The sequence below is a fragment of the Molossus molossus genome, unplaced genomic scaffold (assembly GCF_014108415.1).
Source record: "Molossus molossus isolate mMolMol1 unplaced genomic scaffold, mMolMol1.p scaffold_m16_p_6, whole genome shotgun sequence".
Lineage (NCBI taxonomy): Eukaryota > Metazoa > Chordata > Mammalia > Chiroptera > Molossidae > Molossus > Molossus molossus.
This window is the reverse complement of record NW_023425399.1, coordinates 41,463,555-41,481,027: the sequence shown is the minus strand read 5'-3', so window position 1 is coordinate 41,481,027 and position 17,473 is coordinate 41,463,555.

Here is a 17,473-nt window from a genome sequence, read left to right as displayed (position 1 = left end):
TCCTGAGAAGATGTCCATGCTGCCAGCCCACAGATCACGCTTGGAGAAGCAAGGTGTTACATGATGCCACTTATCCTTTTTATGTTATTTTATATTTAATTGTGTTAGTTTATATTTAAAGTACAGTAGTTTTCCCTTACTTGTGGGGAATACATTCCTACACTCCCAGTGGATACCTGAAAACTTGGATAGTACCAAATCCCATAACATACTACAATGATTTCCAATCGGTATGACACAAATTTTTTTTTTTATCCTCACCTGAGGACATTTTTCCTTTTTTTTTGTTCTGGTAGAGTGGGAGGGAGAGACAGGAACAGAGAGAGAGAGAGAGAGAAACATCGATGTGAAAAGGACACATCGAGTGGCTGCCACCCGCACGACCAACCAGGGCCAGGGACAAACTGCAACCGAGGTACGCGCCCTTAGCGGGAACCGAACCCGGGCCTCTCAGGACCGCAGGTTGACGCTCTAACCGCTGAGCCAAACTGGCCAGGGCGACACAAGAATTTTTAAAACATGCAATACCTGCCCAGCTGGTGTGGCTCAGTGGCTCAGTGGTTGACCCATGCACCAAGAGGTCACTGGTTCAATTCCTAGTCAGAGCACATGCCCAGATTGTGGGCCCAGTCCCCAGTGAGGGGCGTGCAGGAGGCAGCCAATTGATGTTCTCTCTCATCAATGTTTCTATCTCTCTCTACCTTTCCCTTCCTGTCTCTCTAAAATCAATAAAGAAAAAAAAAATTTAAACATGCAATACCTGACCATTTAGTCATGGGCACTGATCTCTTTTCCCTTAGATTTTTTTTTTTTAATACTCACCTGAGGACATTTTTCTATTTATCTTCAGATACAGTGGGAGGGAGGGAGAGAGAGAGAAGAAGAGAGAGAGAGAAATATCAGGGATGAACTACACAAGGTACATGCCCTTGACCGAAATCGAACCCGTGACTCATTGGTCCTCGGGCTGACGCTCTAACCGCTGAGTCAAACTGGCCAGGGCTTCCCTTAGATTGTTAAATTAAAAAATGATGAGAGCCAACACAATAGTCATCCAGTGTGAATGAATCAAAATTATGCCTATTTTTTTGTCAGATCCGCAAAAAAATAATATTTTTGGTGTACTACAGAATTTTAGTAATTAGTTTATGTGTGCCATGAGATGAAAAGGGTTAAAAATCGCTGATATCCTACACACATACCTTTTTATTTAAAGGAAGCACTTTAGCTCTTGCTAGTTTGGCTAGCACGTACCTCGGCCCTGGTTGGGGTTGTGCGGGAGGCAGTCACTTGATGTGTCCCTTTCATGTTGATGTTTCTCTCTCTGTTCCTCTCTTTCCCTCCCACTCTATCTGAACAAAAATGGAAGAATGTCCTTGGGTGAGGATAAAAATAAAATAAAAAGTAAAGGAAGCACTTTACCACTTCTTTTTGGTGTATTTGAATTGCTAACATCTCTTGTACTTTGTAAAAAGGGTTATTTGAACACAAGCACTGCAATACCTACCAACAGTCAGTATGGTAACCAAGAGGGTTACTAAATGAGTGACGGGGTGGGGGAGTGGGGCAGGGATCATATACAGAGTGGAGACACTGGGTGAAGAGATGATTCACGTTCCATGTGGGATGGCGCAGGACAGCACAAGATTTCATCATGCTACTCAGAACGATACACAATTTAAAAGGTATGAATTGTTTATTTCTGGAATTTTCCATTTAATATTTTTGGACTGAAGTTGATTGTGGGTAACAAACTGCAGAAAGCAAAACTGCAGATAAGGGCAGACTACTGTACACAGCATACAATTTACCATCTTAATCCCTTTTAAGCATACAGTTCAGTAGTATTAAGCATATTTACATTGTTGTGCAATCAATCTTCAGAACTCTTTTCATCTTGCAAAACTGAACCTCTGTCCCCATTAAATAACTCTCTCCATTTCTACCTTTGCCCAGTTCCTGGCAACCACCATTCTAATTTCTGTGTCTGAATCTGACTTCTGCATGTACCTCATTTGTCCTTTTGTGACTGACTTATTTCGCTCATTATAATGTCCTCAAGCGTCAACCACCTTGTATCATATGTTAGCATTTTCTTTGTTTTTAAGGAAGCTCACCTTGTATGTACATAGCACATCTTGTTTATCCATTCATCCATTAGTGGACACTTGGGTTGTTTCCAACTGTGTGCTACTGTGAATAAGGCAGCTATGAACATGGTGTACAAATAAATATTCTTCAAGATCCTGCTTTCAATTCTTTGGGGTATAATATACCCATAAGTGAGATTGTTGGATCATAAGGTAATTTTGTGTTTAATCTTTTGAGAAACTGCCATACTGTTTGCCATACTGGTTGTACAAATGTCACTTATTCTTAAACTTGACAGGACATTAGACTCATATTGGGAGATTTACAAGTTACTGACACTTTAGTCCCTCTTCCAATGTTTGATTTAATTAGCATAGCTTATTGCCCAGGCATTGGAATTTTTAAAAACTCCCCAGGTGATTCAATATGCTTGCAAAGTTTGAGAGCCACTGCTTCCTTGTCATTTGCTTCTTTCTCATGAAACTGTGAGCAGGTTTTCTAGAATTATGGGACTCCAGCTAAGTGGGACTTTATGGTGGGCTTTATAATATCTGAGTCACCAGATGGCATATGCTCACCAACTCACAGGCAGTGTTTATTCCCAACCCTCAACCCCAGTGATGAGGCACATCTTATCCTCATTAACCATCAATAAGAAGGTTTAACTATGACCCCTGATGGCTTTGAAGTCAGAGAACTTCAGAGCAAGCAGACTTCAGTACCAGCCTATCCATCCCCCTTTTTTTTAATTAAAAAAAAAATGAATCTTTACTACAAAGAAAAATTTACCTGGAGTTCCTTTATGTAAAATAGATCAAAGCAGAATTACTCTGTTGACTTGGGAATGAGGTGAGGGCACCAGAGAAGCTTCTTTCCCCCAAAATACAGAGTCATCCCTACAGCTCCCCTCGCATTTCCCCCAAACCCTCTCTGATCTAGCCAAACCCCTCATTTTACCCCAAGAAAGCTGAAGCCCAAGAATTTACATGATCTTCTCAAGATTATGCACCTAGCAAAGCACAGTTGTCTCCATGTTTCCCAGGGGAGTGTCCCCCTTCTTAATCACTCAGCATTTCCTGGGTGAGTTTCCAAGTGTGCTGTGTTATGGGCAGATTAAGCACATGGCCACCATGTGACAAAATTACTGAAAATGCCTTTAACAGTTCTGTATCAGATTCTTGTGCTCTCAATTACTTTATTTTGAACCACAAAGTACTGTTGGTAGCGGGGACACATTGGCAGGAAATGACCTCAATCAAGTCTGGTTTTAGATGCTTAGAGAAGTAACCTGTTCAAACAAGGAATAAAAGAGTGGATGGAATTTAATCATGGTTCCCAAAGTAATGGCCTCTTAGTTGCAAATGGTTGACTTTGTTTAAAGGTCACTTAAAAAATCTATACAAGAGGTCTTCATGTGGAGTCATCACAGATAAACCCTATTAGATAAATGGGGTAGAAGTGAGGGCGCTGCTCTAATGCCACACCAATAGGTATCTGGGGGCTTGGGATACAATTTTCAGTGGGGATGTTATGCATGAATTAAAAAAAAAAAAGACATCTCTCAAAAGCAACAATTAGCTGGAAATGAAATCATTTCATTCCTGAAAACTCTACAAGATGACTCAAAAAGTGACTACAATGATGAAGCCACTGATGTAGACAATACATTTATATAGTGATAATACTATTGTTTTCTTGAAATATAAATGGAAAAATGTCAATATTTCTAAATATGTAGTTTTGTATGCGTGATTTTAAGTGTATATAATTAAATTATGAAATCAAATGGTATAAGTAGACTATTTACACCCCTAAACATTTATATTCAAATGGCCAAATATTTTTGGGGGGGTCTTCTTGTTGAGAAAATGGGGTATTATCATATTTTCATGCTTGCTTTATATTTCGGCATATATGGGATTGCCCCAGGAACTGAGATGTTAATAGTCAAACTTCATATTTTGCCCTCAACCTTTACTGAGGGTGGTAACAGGGGTAAGTGTGTGTGTGTGGGGGGGGGGGGATGAGGGGGATCTGCATATGTGCTAACATTACTGAGAATACTGCTGCTATATTTTGCTCTATAAAATATCCCACATAATAAATCATTTGGAATTTAATGTAAAGAAAAAAGTGTACCTTTCAAGATTGATATATTTCTATTTTTATGATAAAAATAATTTGTAAACATATTTCTCTTTTTACTCAGCCAGCTAGGAAGCTTTGAGCTAAATATGATGACCATATAGAGAAACTAGCATGGATTAAAACCTCCCTCCCCTCATTGTTCTCATATTTACTTCTTCTGTTCAATGCCTCCATTTTCTCTTTCTACTTTTACTTTAAAACTTAAATTCATGTACTCGAAGTACTCAACCCTTTATTAAAACCTGCTTTATAATGTGCTCAAAGCCTCAAACATATGGAGAATATAAAAAGTTCCTAAATTAAGCAGATTTATGGGAAATTTTAGATCCAATCCTATGTCCTCAAAACTGCAGCCTTGTAGCACCAAATGAAGGCAAGAGAATGAGGGTAAGAATGATCTCAGGATTGTCCCTACAGAGCTCCTTGGCCTCCAGTGAATGGATAGTGGGATGATGGAAGTGGACCAGGAGGGACTGAAGAAATTATACACTTCACACCATTCAGGATCCAAAAGGAACACTGTCTATCAAACGCCACTCCTGACTCTCAGTACCTCCTCCCTTCTTCTCCCTTCAGAAGACCAAGACCGGCCCTTCCCAAGTCATTCATAGAGAAAGGATGAAAAGAAGGATGGTAATATGTCTGTGACACTGAGGTCTGACTCTGAGGAGCCCTTTTTTTCTTTTAAGCTGTTGTGTCTGAGGAGACCCTGTAAGGTTGCCTCCCTTTTGGATGGAAATTGATGGCCTCAATACATAGAGCTCCAGCCCTGGCATGTGTGGCTCAATTGGTTGGGTGCATCCGAGAGAACCCAGATTGCTGATTCGATTCCCAGTCAGAGCACATGCCTGGGTTGCCGGCTTGATCTCCCATAGGGAGTGTGTGGGAGGCAGCTGATTGATGTTTCTTTCTCTCATCGATGTCTCTCTCTCCCTTTCTCTAAAATCAATAAGAAGTCTAAAAAAGAAAGAGACATAGAACTCCAGTATGTATAGTCAACTAGAGAATCACTTTCCGGGTACAACATGCTCACCACAATGTCCTGGGGCTGGCATGTGACCACTTCTCACCTTCTCAGCCACATCCTGGCACACCTATGAATGTCTTTCTCATGAGAATTGCTCACCTGGTGGGATCTAAGCCTGCTGGCAGCTACCTTTTCCATCACCGATTGATAGCCTACCTGAGAAGGAAGTAACATAGAGAAAAGTAGATCTGAGAGAAAGAAGCCTCCAGCAATGCATATAGGCAGAAGAAATGCCCAAGTAATAGTCAGCAATAAAAGGGTGAAAATATCTATCGTTTCATTTACTGGCTATGAGACCCTGAGAGGATTCCTGAACCTAAGACTCAATTTTCTTATCTGTAAAGTGAGGATCATGTCACCTACCCACAGGATGGTTATGCAGAGCAAATGAGTTAACTGAATGTCAAATGCATAGTACACTGTCTGGAATAGAGTAAGCACCACTACAGGTGAGCTAATTCATTGGGGTTATATTTAATCATTATTTCTCAAACAATTTTCTATGAGTATATGATCAAGTTGATTTCTGTTTCTTCTAAGCACTATTATCTTCTAAAACATGAGCTTAATGCATCCTTCACATATCATGGAAAGATACTTTGACATCAACCCTTGTAAGAGACATTTATTGTCAATCTTGCTCAGTATCCACACTCTCTACTTCCGGGACCATCACTCCTACTTCCTTGTAGAGACTACTTTTCCCCAAATCTCATTCTCTGTCTTCCCAACACCCTGGCTCCAGGGGGCAGCCATATTGAGGCCTGGGCAATGAAACTAGAACATCACTCGGCTATAGTGATTTATTGGTTCAGAAAGGGGTACACTACCTAGCTCATGCCAAGTCTGGGAGTTCAGTTAGAATTACTGGTAAAAAGGCTGTCTTTCTCTGGAAGGATTGCTGAGCTTGTAGGATATGAGTGCAGACCATCTTTGCCATTACCTGTGCCCGAGAGCCTGCCTGAGAAGGAAACAACATATAGGAAAGCAAATATGAGGGAAGGACAGAGACAGATTCCCCAGTAACCATTTGCAGGCCTGGGTTTAGCCATGCCTGAAGGCATCTACCCCTGGACTTTTCAATTATGTTAGGTAACATTTCTTACTCTTGTTTAATTCTGTTTAAGTTGGAATTGTGCTATTTGAAACAAAGAGTTCTCATTAAAACATCCCCAATATTCATTCAAGTGTTTGTAGTTATGCCTACTTTGTGCCAAGTACTATGGTAGGCACAAAAGCATTCTGTCCAGAGACCTGTGGCAGGATTAGTTCCATGGCTTAGGTATCAGGGATAAAAAAATCATTTTTCAATGACCTAATTAATGTTCATCCTTCAAAAATAAAGATAATATTTGCCTTCCTTGCCCTTAGATTCAAGTCTACAATGAGAAATAAGATCTTTGGTGGCTGTCTTACACATGACCCTTTAAGGCTGAATAATACTGTATTGTGTGCATATACCTCATCTTATCATCATTCATCTATCAATAAATGGAAAGTCTACATACAAGTGATTAATACTCAAATAAGTCCAATGATTCCTCAGACTTTTACTGAGTACCATCTGTATACGAGGCCTTGAGTTAAGTCTATGAGCCTGGAGGACAAGGTCTAAAATAGATACCTCTTCCAGAGAGTATTTAATTGGCTCATCTCCAAGGTATAACAAGCAAAAGTCAGAGATGAGGAGTGGGGTGGGGGAAGCATTCCTAGAGGCAAGAGGTTACTTCTTCAGGGAACTAGAAAAGAGAAGGAGATTTGACTTTATGGATTCTAGACTCTACTCAAAGATAAGGGCATGAAGGCCATTGTTAGATTGCCTCTGGGTGTGCTGGGTTGGCGGTAGGAGATATAAGCCTGATCTTAGCTCATGACCAGCAGTGTGACTTTGGGCAAGTCACTTTTGTGTCATATTTATAAAATCATAATGCTGGATGAGCTGGAACCCATTGTTATGGCCTCTTCCAACATTTTGTGTCTTGGTTAATTTATAGTCTTTAGATGGCACAAAATTCATACAGATCCACAATCCCTCTTCTTCTACATTTGAATCCAAAAGGTTCTGGAAATCAGAAGGTTTTCTTGTTGAAACTATTTGGCAGCAAAACCTGGCCTGAACGGACATGAGGCTATTTATAGTCTTTATTATCCCACTTACTGTGAATATTTATACATTTGTTACAGGAATATTAATGGATTTGTTTACAGGGTGCTGAGCCAGACTCCACTGGGAAAGTTCTGTAATGTACATAATATGCACCATATTGCCTTTCTAAAATTTAAAAAAAAAAAAAAAAAAATCTGGCTCCAGTGGTTTTGGGTCAGGTATTACAGACCTGTGCTAAGATCACTGTGCCTGCAGCCAAGACAATTACGATAATCCCCTCAAGAAGCCACTTGTCTCAGTTTGACCCAGTTTGTCAACACCTCACCTTTCTCATTCATGACACTAAGTCTCCCAATATTCTTACTCTGGATAAACTTGTGCCCTTTCTCTAAAATCCTACTGATGCTGGATATCCTTTGTCTGGATAGTGGTCTAGCTGGCACTAGACCACTGTTTCTGGTTGCATCGTTCTTTCATAAAAATATTCCCTTTCTTTTGAGGCCCTTTTCTTTGCAAAGGATCAAGGGTAGATCTAAAAAAATAAGTCACCCTCTTGGTCAGGTGGCTCAGTTGTTTGGAGCATTATCCTGTGCACCAAAATGTTGTAGGGTCAATTCCTGGTCAGTGCACATACCTGGGTTGCAGGTTTGATCCCTGGTCAGGGCATGTATGGGAGGCAACCAATCAGTTTTTCTCTCACATTGATGTTTTTCTCTCTTTCTCTTCCATCCCCTCTCTCTAAAAATCAATAAAAACGTATCCTCAGGTGAGAATTTAAAAATATATTTTAAAAATATTAAAACAAAACAAAAAACAAGTCATCTAGGGAATAAATGCATGTATTAGTTACCCTGCATTTGTAACAGACAGATTTTATACACACACACACACACACACACACACACACACACATTCACTTTTTATTTTGCATGGTGGTGAAATGCACATACCATAAAATTTTCCATCTTAACCATTTTTAAGTGTGCAGTTCAGTAGTGTTGAGAATATTCACATTGTTATGAAACCAATCTCCAGAACTTTTTCATATCCATTAAACAATGACTCCCTCCTCCCCCTTCCCCAGGCCCTGGCAACCACCATTCTACTTTCTGTCTTTATGAGTTTGACTACTCTAGATACCTTATATAAGTAGAATCATACAGTATTTGTCCTGTTATGACTGGCTTATTTCACTCAGCATAATGTCCTCAAGGTTTATCCATGTTCTATCATGTGTCATAATTTTCTTTTTAAGGCTGAATAATATCCCATTGTATGGATATACCATATCTTATCATCATTCATCCATTGATGGGCATTTAAGTTGTTTACACCTTTCTGTGAAGTTGGATGTACTATAACATTTATTTTTAAACATCTTGATTTATATCCCCTTATTGGTAAACCTTTTTTATTCCTCCTATCTGCCATTATAGCCCCAGAGAGAAGGCAAAAGCAATGTCATCTTGGGAAACAGAAGGAGTTTCCCCAAAAGAAAGAAAGAGGAAGAGAGTGCTTACCTCTTCTGCTCATAGATTCTAGAAAGAAGGAGAAAGCTTGCCCCATTATCCACAAGAGAGAAGGTGATGTTTGGGAAGTAAGTAATAGGGGAAGGGGGCTCAACCTTCCCTCTCTGGGACAAAAACCAAAAGTGGGCAGACACATTAGATCCAGAGGGCAAGGTCTGGAACATTGGCTATGCCATGGGAGTGCTTCCCTGGGCTTACCAGATGACATGAACACACAGCTTCCAAGGTGCTTTGGGCAGTGGTGCAGTAGCCATAAACAATGGTTGGATAGATGAGGCTGTGCACCTGGCAGAAGATGCTTTGAGGGCTGAGAGGTGAACAGAAGACTGGAGTCAAAATGAAGAAGTCCCATGAATGGAAAGCTTATAACCAGGGCAAATGACTTTAGCAGTGGGTGCCAAAATATCCCTACAAGAACAAAGTGGGCTGGTTATCCCTGAGGATCAGAGCAGCCACTCTGCCACAAAGATCAGGTCATCATCCTATAGACACCACAAGTATTCAAAGCCTCATTCTCCCGCTGCCATAAAAATACATAGGCACTTCTCCCTACACCAATAGCCACATAACACCTTAGAGAGGATGGGGAGGGATCCGCCTGGATAGTTGACTACTCACACTGAAAGAAAAAAGGTATGAAACTGAAGAGAGTGTGCATAGTAGATGCTATTGGTGCCATGCACAGATTCTCTGGACCAGATGGTGCACCCATTCCCAGCTGCTAAAAGTGCTCACTAACACAATGATGGCTCTCCTGAGAGTATTGGCTTCCACTGGCAAAGGAAGCAGCCACACCTAGAGATACCTGGGAGGGTAGGAGGCTGTCTGAGGGCAGCCAATGTGCCCTGACACTGAAGCACAAAAACCTGGTCCTCTTGTTTCTAGGTGGGACCAACTCTCTGGCACAATCCTACTCCAGAGCTACTGTGGGATCAGGGAGATTCCAGCAGGCATGAGCTTTGCTCAGCTTCTTCTCCTGCCCTCTTCCTCTCTGGGCCATGTGTACCTGAATCCTGGTCACAGGGGAATCAGCCAGAGACATAACACTTTGCTACGTTTATCTACATTTCCCTGTACCCCATTGGGTGGTGGTGTCTAAGAATAAACAAGTGTGTTTTCTTTGTACATCTAAGTATAATGCAGGTAAATTTGTGACTGTCTCCATTGTATAGTTATCAATGCCTTAAGGAAAAAAAGTAACTCTAATGAGAAGTTTACAGGCCTGGAGTAAGGCCCCCAGGATACAATCTGGAAGCAGATAGTCCCTCACATCTCTTTGCCTACAGGGCTGACTGAATGGTTTCTGGGCTGGTCTCTTACCCAAACCTCCCATGAGGGCTTGGTCCTTGTTCCCCCAGACTAGCATGGGCAGGTTTAGGAAATTAAAATACAAGGTGCCCAGTTAAATTTGAATTTCAGGTGAATAATAAATAACTTTTTAGTATATCCAAGTATTTAACAAGACATACTATACTAAAAAAGTTATTCATTGTTTATCTGAAATTCAGTTTAACTGGGCATCCTGCATTTTTCCTGGCAGCCCTCTTCCACGTCATCTGACTCAGCAGAAGCCCCGAGATCTGCCCACACTCCCAACCCTGGGCTACTGAGTGAGCAGTGAAGGTCAGAAATGTTTCCTGTTGGGATTTTGCTCTTGGCTTGACCTCTTTCAGGCAAGCCACTTATGCCTCCCATTCTAATTCTGATGAAAGTCACAGACTCATTAAGTTTGAAGATAAAGAGGAAACAATGTAATAATACATAGCTGGGGAGATCATTGTGTCACTCAAAAGTCACCTCAGAGGCAAACACTAGTTTGGATGTCAGCATTCCCCTGCTCATCTGGAAAGAACATCTCCTGCCAGCTGAGGCTTATCCTGAGACTAAGAAGAGAATAAGGATTGTAGGAAAGTGGGAGAAACAAAACCAAGGGGGTTTACGTTTGTTGGACACCTACTATGTGCCTGCCTCTTTATGGCCACCATCACAATAAACCTTTAAATTAACATGGCAGCACTAGAGAATTGTTCCTATTTTGAGAGATGGGGAAACTGAGGCCCAATGGGGAAAGAAGGTCACATATCTGGTAAAAGGCAGTACTGGGATGTAAAACTGAGGTGTGGGTAGTTCCAAAGCCATGTTCTTTCCTCTGCAGGGTCATAATCAGGAGAAAAACAAAGGCAATTTTAGCAGATGCCACCCCTGCCTGCCCACATTTCCTCAGGGCTCACAATCCACACTGCTCACTCCTGTGGATAAAGCACCAGTAGATGAATAAATACACAGTCCCTGCATCCCTCAGGTGGAACAACTCTGAGGCTTATTCCAAGTTACCTGCCAGATGTCACCTCAATTGCCGGTGGTGACCACAGTTATTGGTGGCCCTCCCTTCCCTGTCTTGCTGCCTCACTCCTCTACTTGTGTGACCTGGATTCCTTCCCAAATTAACTATAAATGGCCTAACTTATGATGGTTCAACTTATGCTTTTTTTTTACTTTATGATGGTGCAAAGTGATACACATTCAGTAGAAACCATACCTGAATTTTGAATTTTAATCTTTTCCTAACCTAGTGATATTCAGCAGGCTACTCTGGTGATGCTGGGCACCAGCAGCTAGATACAGCTTCCAGTCAGCTACACAGTTATGAGGGCCAACAACTGTATTCATGGTGTTCCATGATTGGCCCAACTACCATGTTCGGGAGTTTAGGTGTATTAAATGCATTTTTTACTTACCTTATTTTCAACTTACTATGAGTTAATCAGGATATAACCCCATCAAGGGTCCAAGAGTATCTGTACTTGTACTTAAAATAGATTCTCAAAGTTGGTGGCCTGCCTAAGAGAGCAGTTAGTGCTTCTCCATGCTTCCTAAGGCACTGGGCAAAGAACTTCTCTTGTGTTATCTCATTTAATCTGCCCACAGTGTGAGGAGGTAAGGTTCTATGATTATCCCCATTTTATAGATAAGATACATTAATTGACTCAGGGCATTGCTATACCTCAAACACAAGTGTACCTCAGACTAAATCTGTGTTCTCAAGCACTGGTTCATCAAGAAAAGCTTCCACTGGATTTCTGGGCTTTGAGAAATCACTTCCTCTCCTTCCAGCTCTGGACTGAATTTCTCTACTGAAGTACAAATACAAACTGGGATGGCAGCATTGGCTGTCAGCTAGGAAGGGATATCTTATTGTATAGGTGGAATTGTGCAACTGGGCAGCATTTTAAACATTGCATTGATTTCAGTCTACAATATGTAAGGCCCACATTCTGTGTCATCTACTTGTTCTTTGACAGACAGCATACCTAGTCCAAGATTTAAATTTCCTTTATCCCTTCAGCTGTCACATTCTGTGCACCTTCCCTTGTCTGCTGGTTCTCACCACCAGCAGTTCCGGTACCTTCTAAGGACCCCTCCAGTTCTGCACGTCTCTGGGTGTAAGGGTATGAGGGTATGCATCCATGCATCTGTGAGTCTTTATTCAGAAATGGCTCTTAAGTGACTTGCCCAATTTTTTCAAATGCAAAGACCTATTTGAGACTACAAAAATAAAATAAAAATCACAGCCTTGTTGGCTCTGACTTTAGAAAGGAGGTCTCAGCAGGAGTTGTGTGTGTTTGTGTATGTGCGAGCATGTGTGTGTGTGTGTTTCTGATTTGTCTCTACTCAAAAGCCAAGTTCTCAAGGCCATAAAGAAAGGATTCCCCAAAGATCGCCATGGAGTTCATTGATGGCATTCTCATCTGAGCAGATAATGAACTATTTGTATTGTAAATAGGACTCTTGCAGAGACTATATGAAGGAATTTCAGTAATTTCTGAGACTTTTGGAGTTTTGTGACCATCAAAAGATAAGCCTGCTTATTTGTAAGCACATTCATGGACACAGAAGAACATAACCACATTCCTTAGGCAGAAGAGATTCTGGGCTCCTTGGCCTGGGCAGGGCAGTGCTCTGCTTCTAATGCTGAATTGTGATGAAAAAGTTTAACCTGGAAGGGATCTTAGTCTCAGTCACCTTTTTGAAATCAGACACACCCTTTTGAGTATCTATTAGAAGTTCAGATTAGAGATCACAAACACAAAAACCAGTGAGTCCAAGCAAGTGAAAAAAGTAAATCAGTGAGGAAAGACAGTGGAAGGACAATGATAAAGATTGACATTTGGCATTCATCAGGGAGGTCACAAAATAGTACGTATAGACTATCTCACACCCCACCTAAAGGAGGTAGTAGCCCTCTCTTGGCAATGTGGATCTCTGGTGGGCAGATCTTGTGTTATTTTAGGAGAAGCCCCAAATTTTTATCTTTTTGTGCAAGTTCCCAATTTTAAAATACTGAGCAATGATTCAAAAATCTGTTACACAACATGAACTCAACAAAAAAAAAACCCATACCCACCAGTTAGCCTTTCTTGCTATAGACTTTCCTTCCAGCAAAATGCCTAACACACATATAAAGTTTGACTTTAAGTTTCAGGGGCTGTGGACCAAGATCCCAGGTTAGAAAATTCTATTGTCAAGTTTTAATTCTTATAAAACCCTCATCTTGGGTTGAATGGTTACTATCTTCAACCTTGGATATGGTTTCCTAGGAATATGTTCTGACCTTCTTAGAGATCTCTACAAATTTGTAGCCAACATTCTTGCCTCCACTCCATCTTCCACATAGTGGCCAGACACTACTCCTAGCACCTTCTCTTAAATCCTCACTGGGATTTTCATCTCAAATGCATCCACTGATGCTCAACATCACTAATCATCAGCAAATGTAAATTGAAACTACAAGAGCTATCAACTCACACCTGTTAGAATGGCTATTATAAAAAAGACAAGAAACAAGTGTTGGTGAGGATGTGGAGAAAAGGGAAACTTTGTGCACTGTTGGTGAAAATGTAAATTAGTGCAGCCACTATGGAAAACAGTATGGAGGTTGCTAAAAAATTAAAAATAGAACTACCATATGATCCAGCAATTCCACTTCTGGGTATTTATCCAAACAAAATAAAAAAATAAAATAAAAAGATATATGCATTTCCATGTTCACTGTAGCATTATTCATAATAGCCAAGACATGGATGAATAGATAAAGAAAATGTGGCATATATGTATGTGGCTCAGTTGGTCGGGCATTGTCCTGTGCACCAATAGGTTGCCAGTTTGATTCCCAATCAGGGCACATGTCCAGGTTGTGGGATCAATCCCTGGTGGTGGGCAGTGCAAAAGGCAGCTGATCAATGTTTCATTCTCACATCAATGTTTCTCTCTCCCCATCTCCCTTCTTCTTTCTCTAAAATTAAAAAAAAAAAAAAAAAAAAAGGAAATGTTGTCATTTGTGACAACATGGATGGACCTTGAAGGCATTATGCTAAGTGAAATAAGTCAGAGAAAAACAAATAACATATAATCTCACTTATATGTAGAATCTAAAAATTAAAAAAATTAAAACAAACCAATCTCATAGATACAAAGAATAAATTGGTGGTTCCCAGAGGTAAAGGGATGGGGAGTGGAAGGTGAAAAAAATGAGTGAAAGTGGTCAAAAGGTACAAAATTCCAGTTGTAAAATAAAGACGTCATGGGAATGTAATATACAGCATGGGGACTATAGTTAATAACACTGTATTTTGCATTTGAAAGTTGCCAAGAGAGTAGCTCTTAAAAGTTCTCATCATGAGAAAAAAATATTTGTAACTATGTATGGTGATGGATGTTAACTAGCCTTAGTGTGGTGATCATTTCACAATATATACAATATCAAATAATTATGTTGTACACCTGAAACTAATGTAATGTTATGTGTCAGTTATATCTCAATTTTTTTTAAAGCATTTGCTGGTGAAGACTTGATTTTCAGTGCATGTTGTCCCCAGTCTCTTCCCCCAGGTGGCCTTGAGTTCTGATGACAGATGCCCACCCAAGTTATACTTGGCACTGGCTCTGCTCTGAGGGGTCAGGGATGCACACCCCAGCCTGCTCTACATCTAGTTCTCTGTCTAGCCTTCAGATAGAGTTACCTGAAAGTGACCAAAGAAACAAATATACCACCCCTCTTTTTACATAGAGGAAGACTTGGAAAAGCCCTTTGCACCTCTCTGTGCACCACCATCTGCTCATAAATTCTGCTTCTCTAAGTAACAGTGCAGGGGCAGTAAGAAGCCAAGTCAGGGCATTGGCTGAACCTATGTTATTTCATTTTATTTTATTTTTAATCCTCACCTAAGGATATATTTTTATTGGTTTTTTTTTTTTTTTAGAGAGAGAAGAAGGGAGAGGGGGAGAGAGTGAGAAACATCGATTTGAGAGAAATATTGATCAGTTGCCTCCTGTATGAGCTTTGATCAGGGATCAAACTTGCAACCTAGGTGTTTGTCCTTATCTGGAATCAAACCTGCAAACTTTTGTTGTATGGGACAATGCTCCAACCAACTGAGCCACCTGACCAGGGCTGGCTAGACCTGTGTTTGATCTTGGCTTTGCCCCTTACTAGATGCCCCTTACTAGAACCTGATCCAACTTCTCCATTCCTTCTATCACAGAAGAAGTTATTACTATGGATGGGTTAGGCACATTGCTATTTCACAGATATCATCTTATTTATTTCTCAGAACAAAGCTGTGAGATAGGAACTATTTTAGCCCCATTTAACAGGTGAAGAAAGTGAAGCTTAGAGAGTTTAATAACACATCCAAGACTGTACACTTGCCAAGAAGGAAAGCTTGAATTCTTTGTGTTTTGCTAATACTTGTGAGTTCTGCCAATTAACTGATGCTCACTTTCTCTGCTTTATAACTGTGGGTCTTAAAGTGGCATGTATGAAGTGTCCAGACTAGAGAGATCTTAAAAAATGACTTTGTTATAAGAATTATCTGGCGTCCGCAGGCCACAGCCTTAACACACAATCTATGTCTTGATCTAAACGGCATGCCTGTCTCCAGGAACAAGATTTCACCTCTGGCCCATCTTTCCTGGCATTCTCAGTGTCCTGGCTACTGCTGCCTTCCACATTTGGACAAGCATTGAGCCTCTCAATCTCATCAATGGCATCATCTTGCAGGTCAGGTGGATATGACCCTCGTGGCTTTTTGCACTTTCAAAAAGCTGCAAGGGGCATGTCCCAGGCAGGGGCCAGAACTCTGGGCACCTGTGGTCTCCCATAGAGGCCATGCCATGGAAACCTAAAAAGGACTGTTATGGAATGTCTATGAGAAAGGAAAATTAACACTCTCTGGAGGGAAGCAAAATAATGCAGCACTGGGACAGGGCTCCCCTGAGGTACAAGGTGATGCTTCTCTACAGCATCAGATATGTCTTGGTACAGCAGCTACGGATAAACCCCATATTAACTAGTTGCATGACCTTGCCCAAGTCAGTTTCCCTTTCTTGGCCTCAGTTGCTTCATCTACAAAATGGGTGAAGTGAAGTTAGGTTAATAATTTCCCAAAGTGTGGTCAACAGAAAAATAGCCTCTAATCTTCTCCACTCTTGGGGGGATTCACAGTGTGTGCCAGCTTATTCAAGGCCCTGACCCGGCCTGCACAGAGAGAAAAAAATTTTTTAATGAAATTACCTTTTTTTAGAATTTTAAAATTGATTTTAGAGAGAGAGAGAGAAGGAGAGAGAGAGAGAGAAACATTGATGAGAGAGAACATCAATTGGCCACCTTCTTCATGCCCCCCACTGGGGACTGAGCCCACAGCCTGGGCATGTGCCCTGACCAGGAATTCAGGAATTGAACTGGCAACCTCTTGGTACATGGGTCGATGCTCAACCACTGAGCCACATCAGCCAGGCAGAGAAGAAACTATTGATTTGGCCTAATACATTGTCTCCTAAGTTTCCTGGACTGCACAGCACTTTTTCCCCCACTGATTTTTAGAGACAGTGGAAGGGAGGGAGGGTTGAGGGAAGAGAGAGAGAGAGAGATCGATCAGTTGCCTTCTGCACATGCCCCAAGCAGGGATGGGGATCAAACCTGCAACTGAGGTATATGCCCTGATGGGGAATGGAACCTGTGACCCTGCAGTGCTCAGGTGGATGCTCTAACCACTGAGTCATACCAGCCAGGGCCACACAGCCTTTTAAGTAACATCAATTAACATCCTTTGGGCCAGTGTTCAGGAGATCATGCCTTATCTAATTTTCAGGTCTCTTCTGGTGCTAAAGTTCTTCTGTAGCTCAGTGGAATCTGAATCTATGCTGGGAGATAGGAGACCTGGTTAGCTATGGGCCTCCTGGGATTGAGAAGGACCCTCCCTGTTCTCTGATTTCCCAGTCATCACAGAATATCTGTTCTCATAGCCAACTGTGGTGATTTTTTGGCTTCCTATCAGCTCTCTCTCCTTTCCAGTTTTACATGGAGAATCATACCTTTCCTGCTCTCATTCCATGTGGCTTGGGTGGGGCTGAACTCATCACCTGGCTCCAAGGGCGCACAGGTGACCCAGGCCTACTCAATGAGGTTATATATCCTCCTGGCCACAGTGAATGGTTCATTGTGGGCATGTGACCCCAACTAGGCCAACCAAAGAGAACTCAAGCACTTTTGCAGGAAAAAGTAGAAACTAA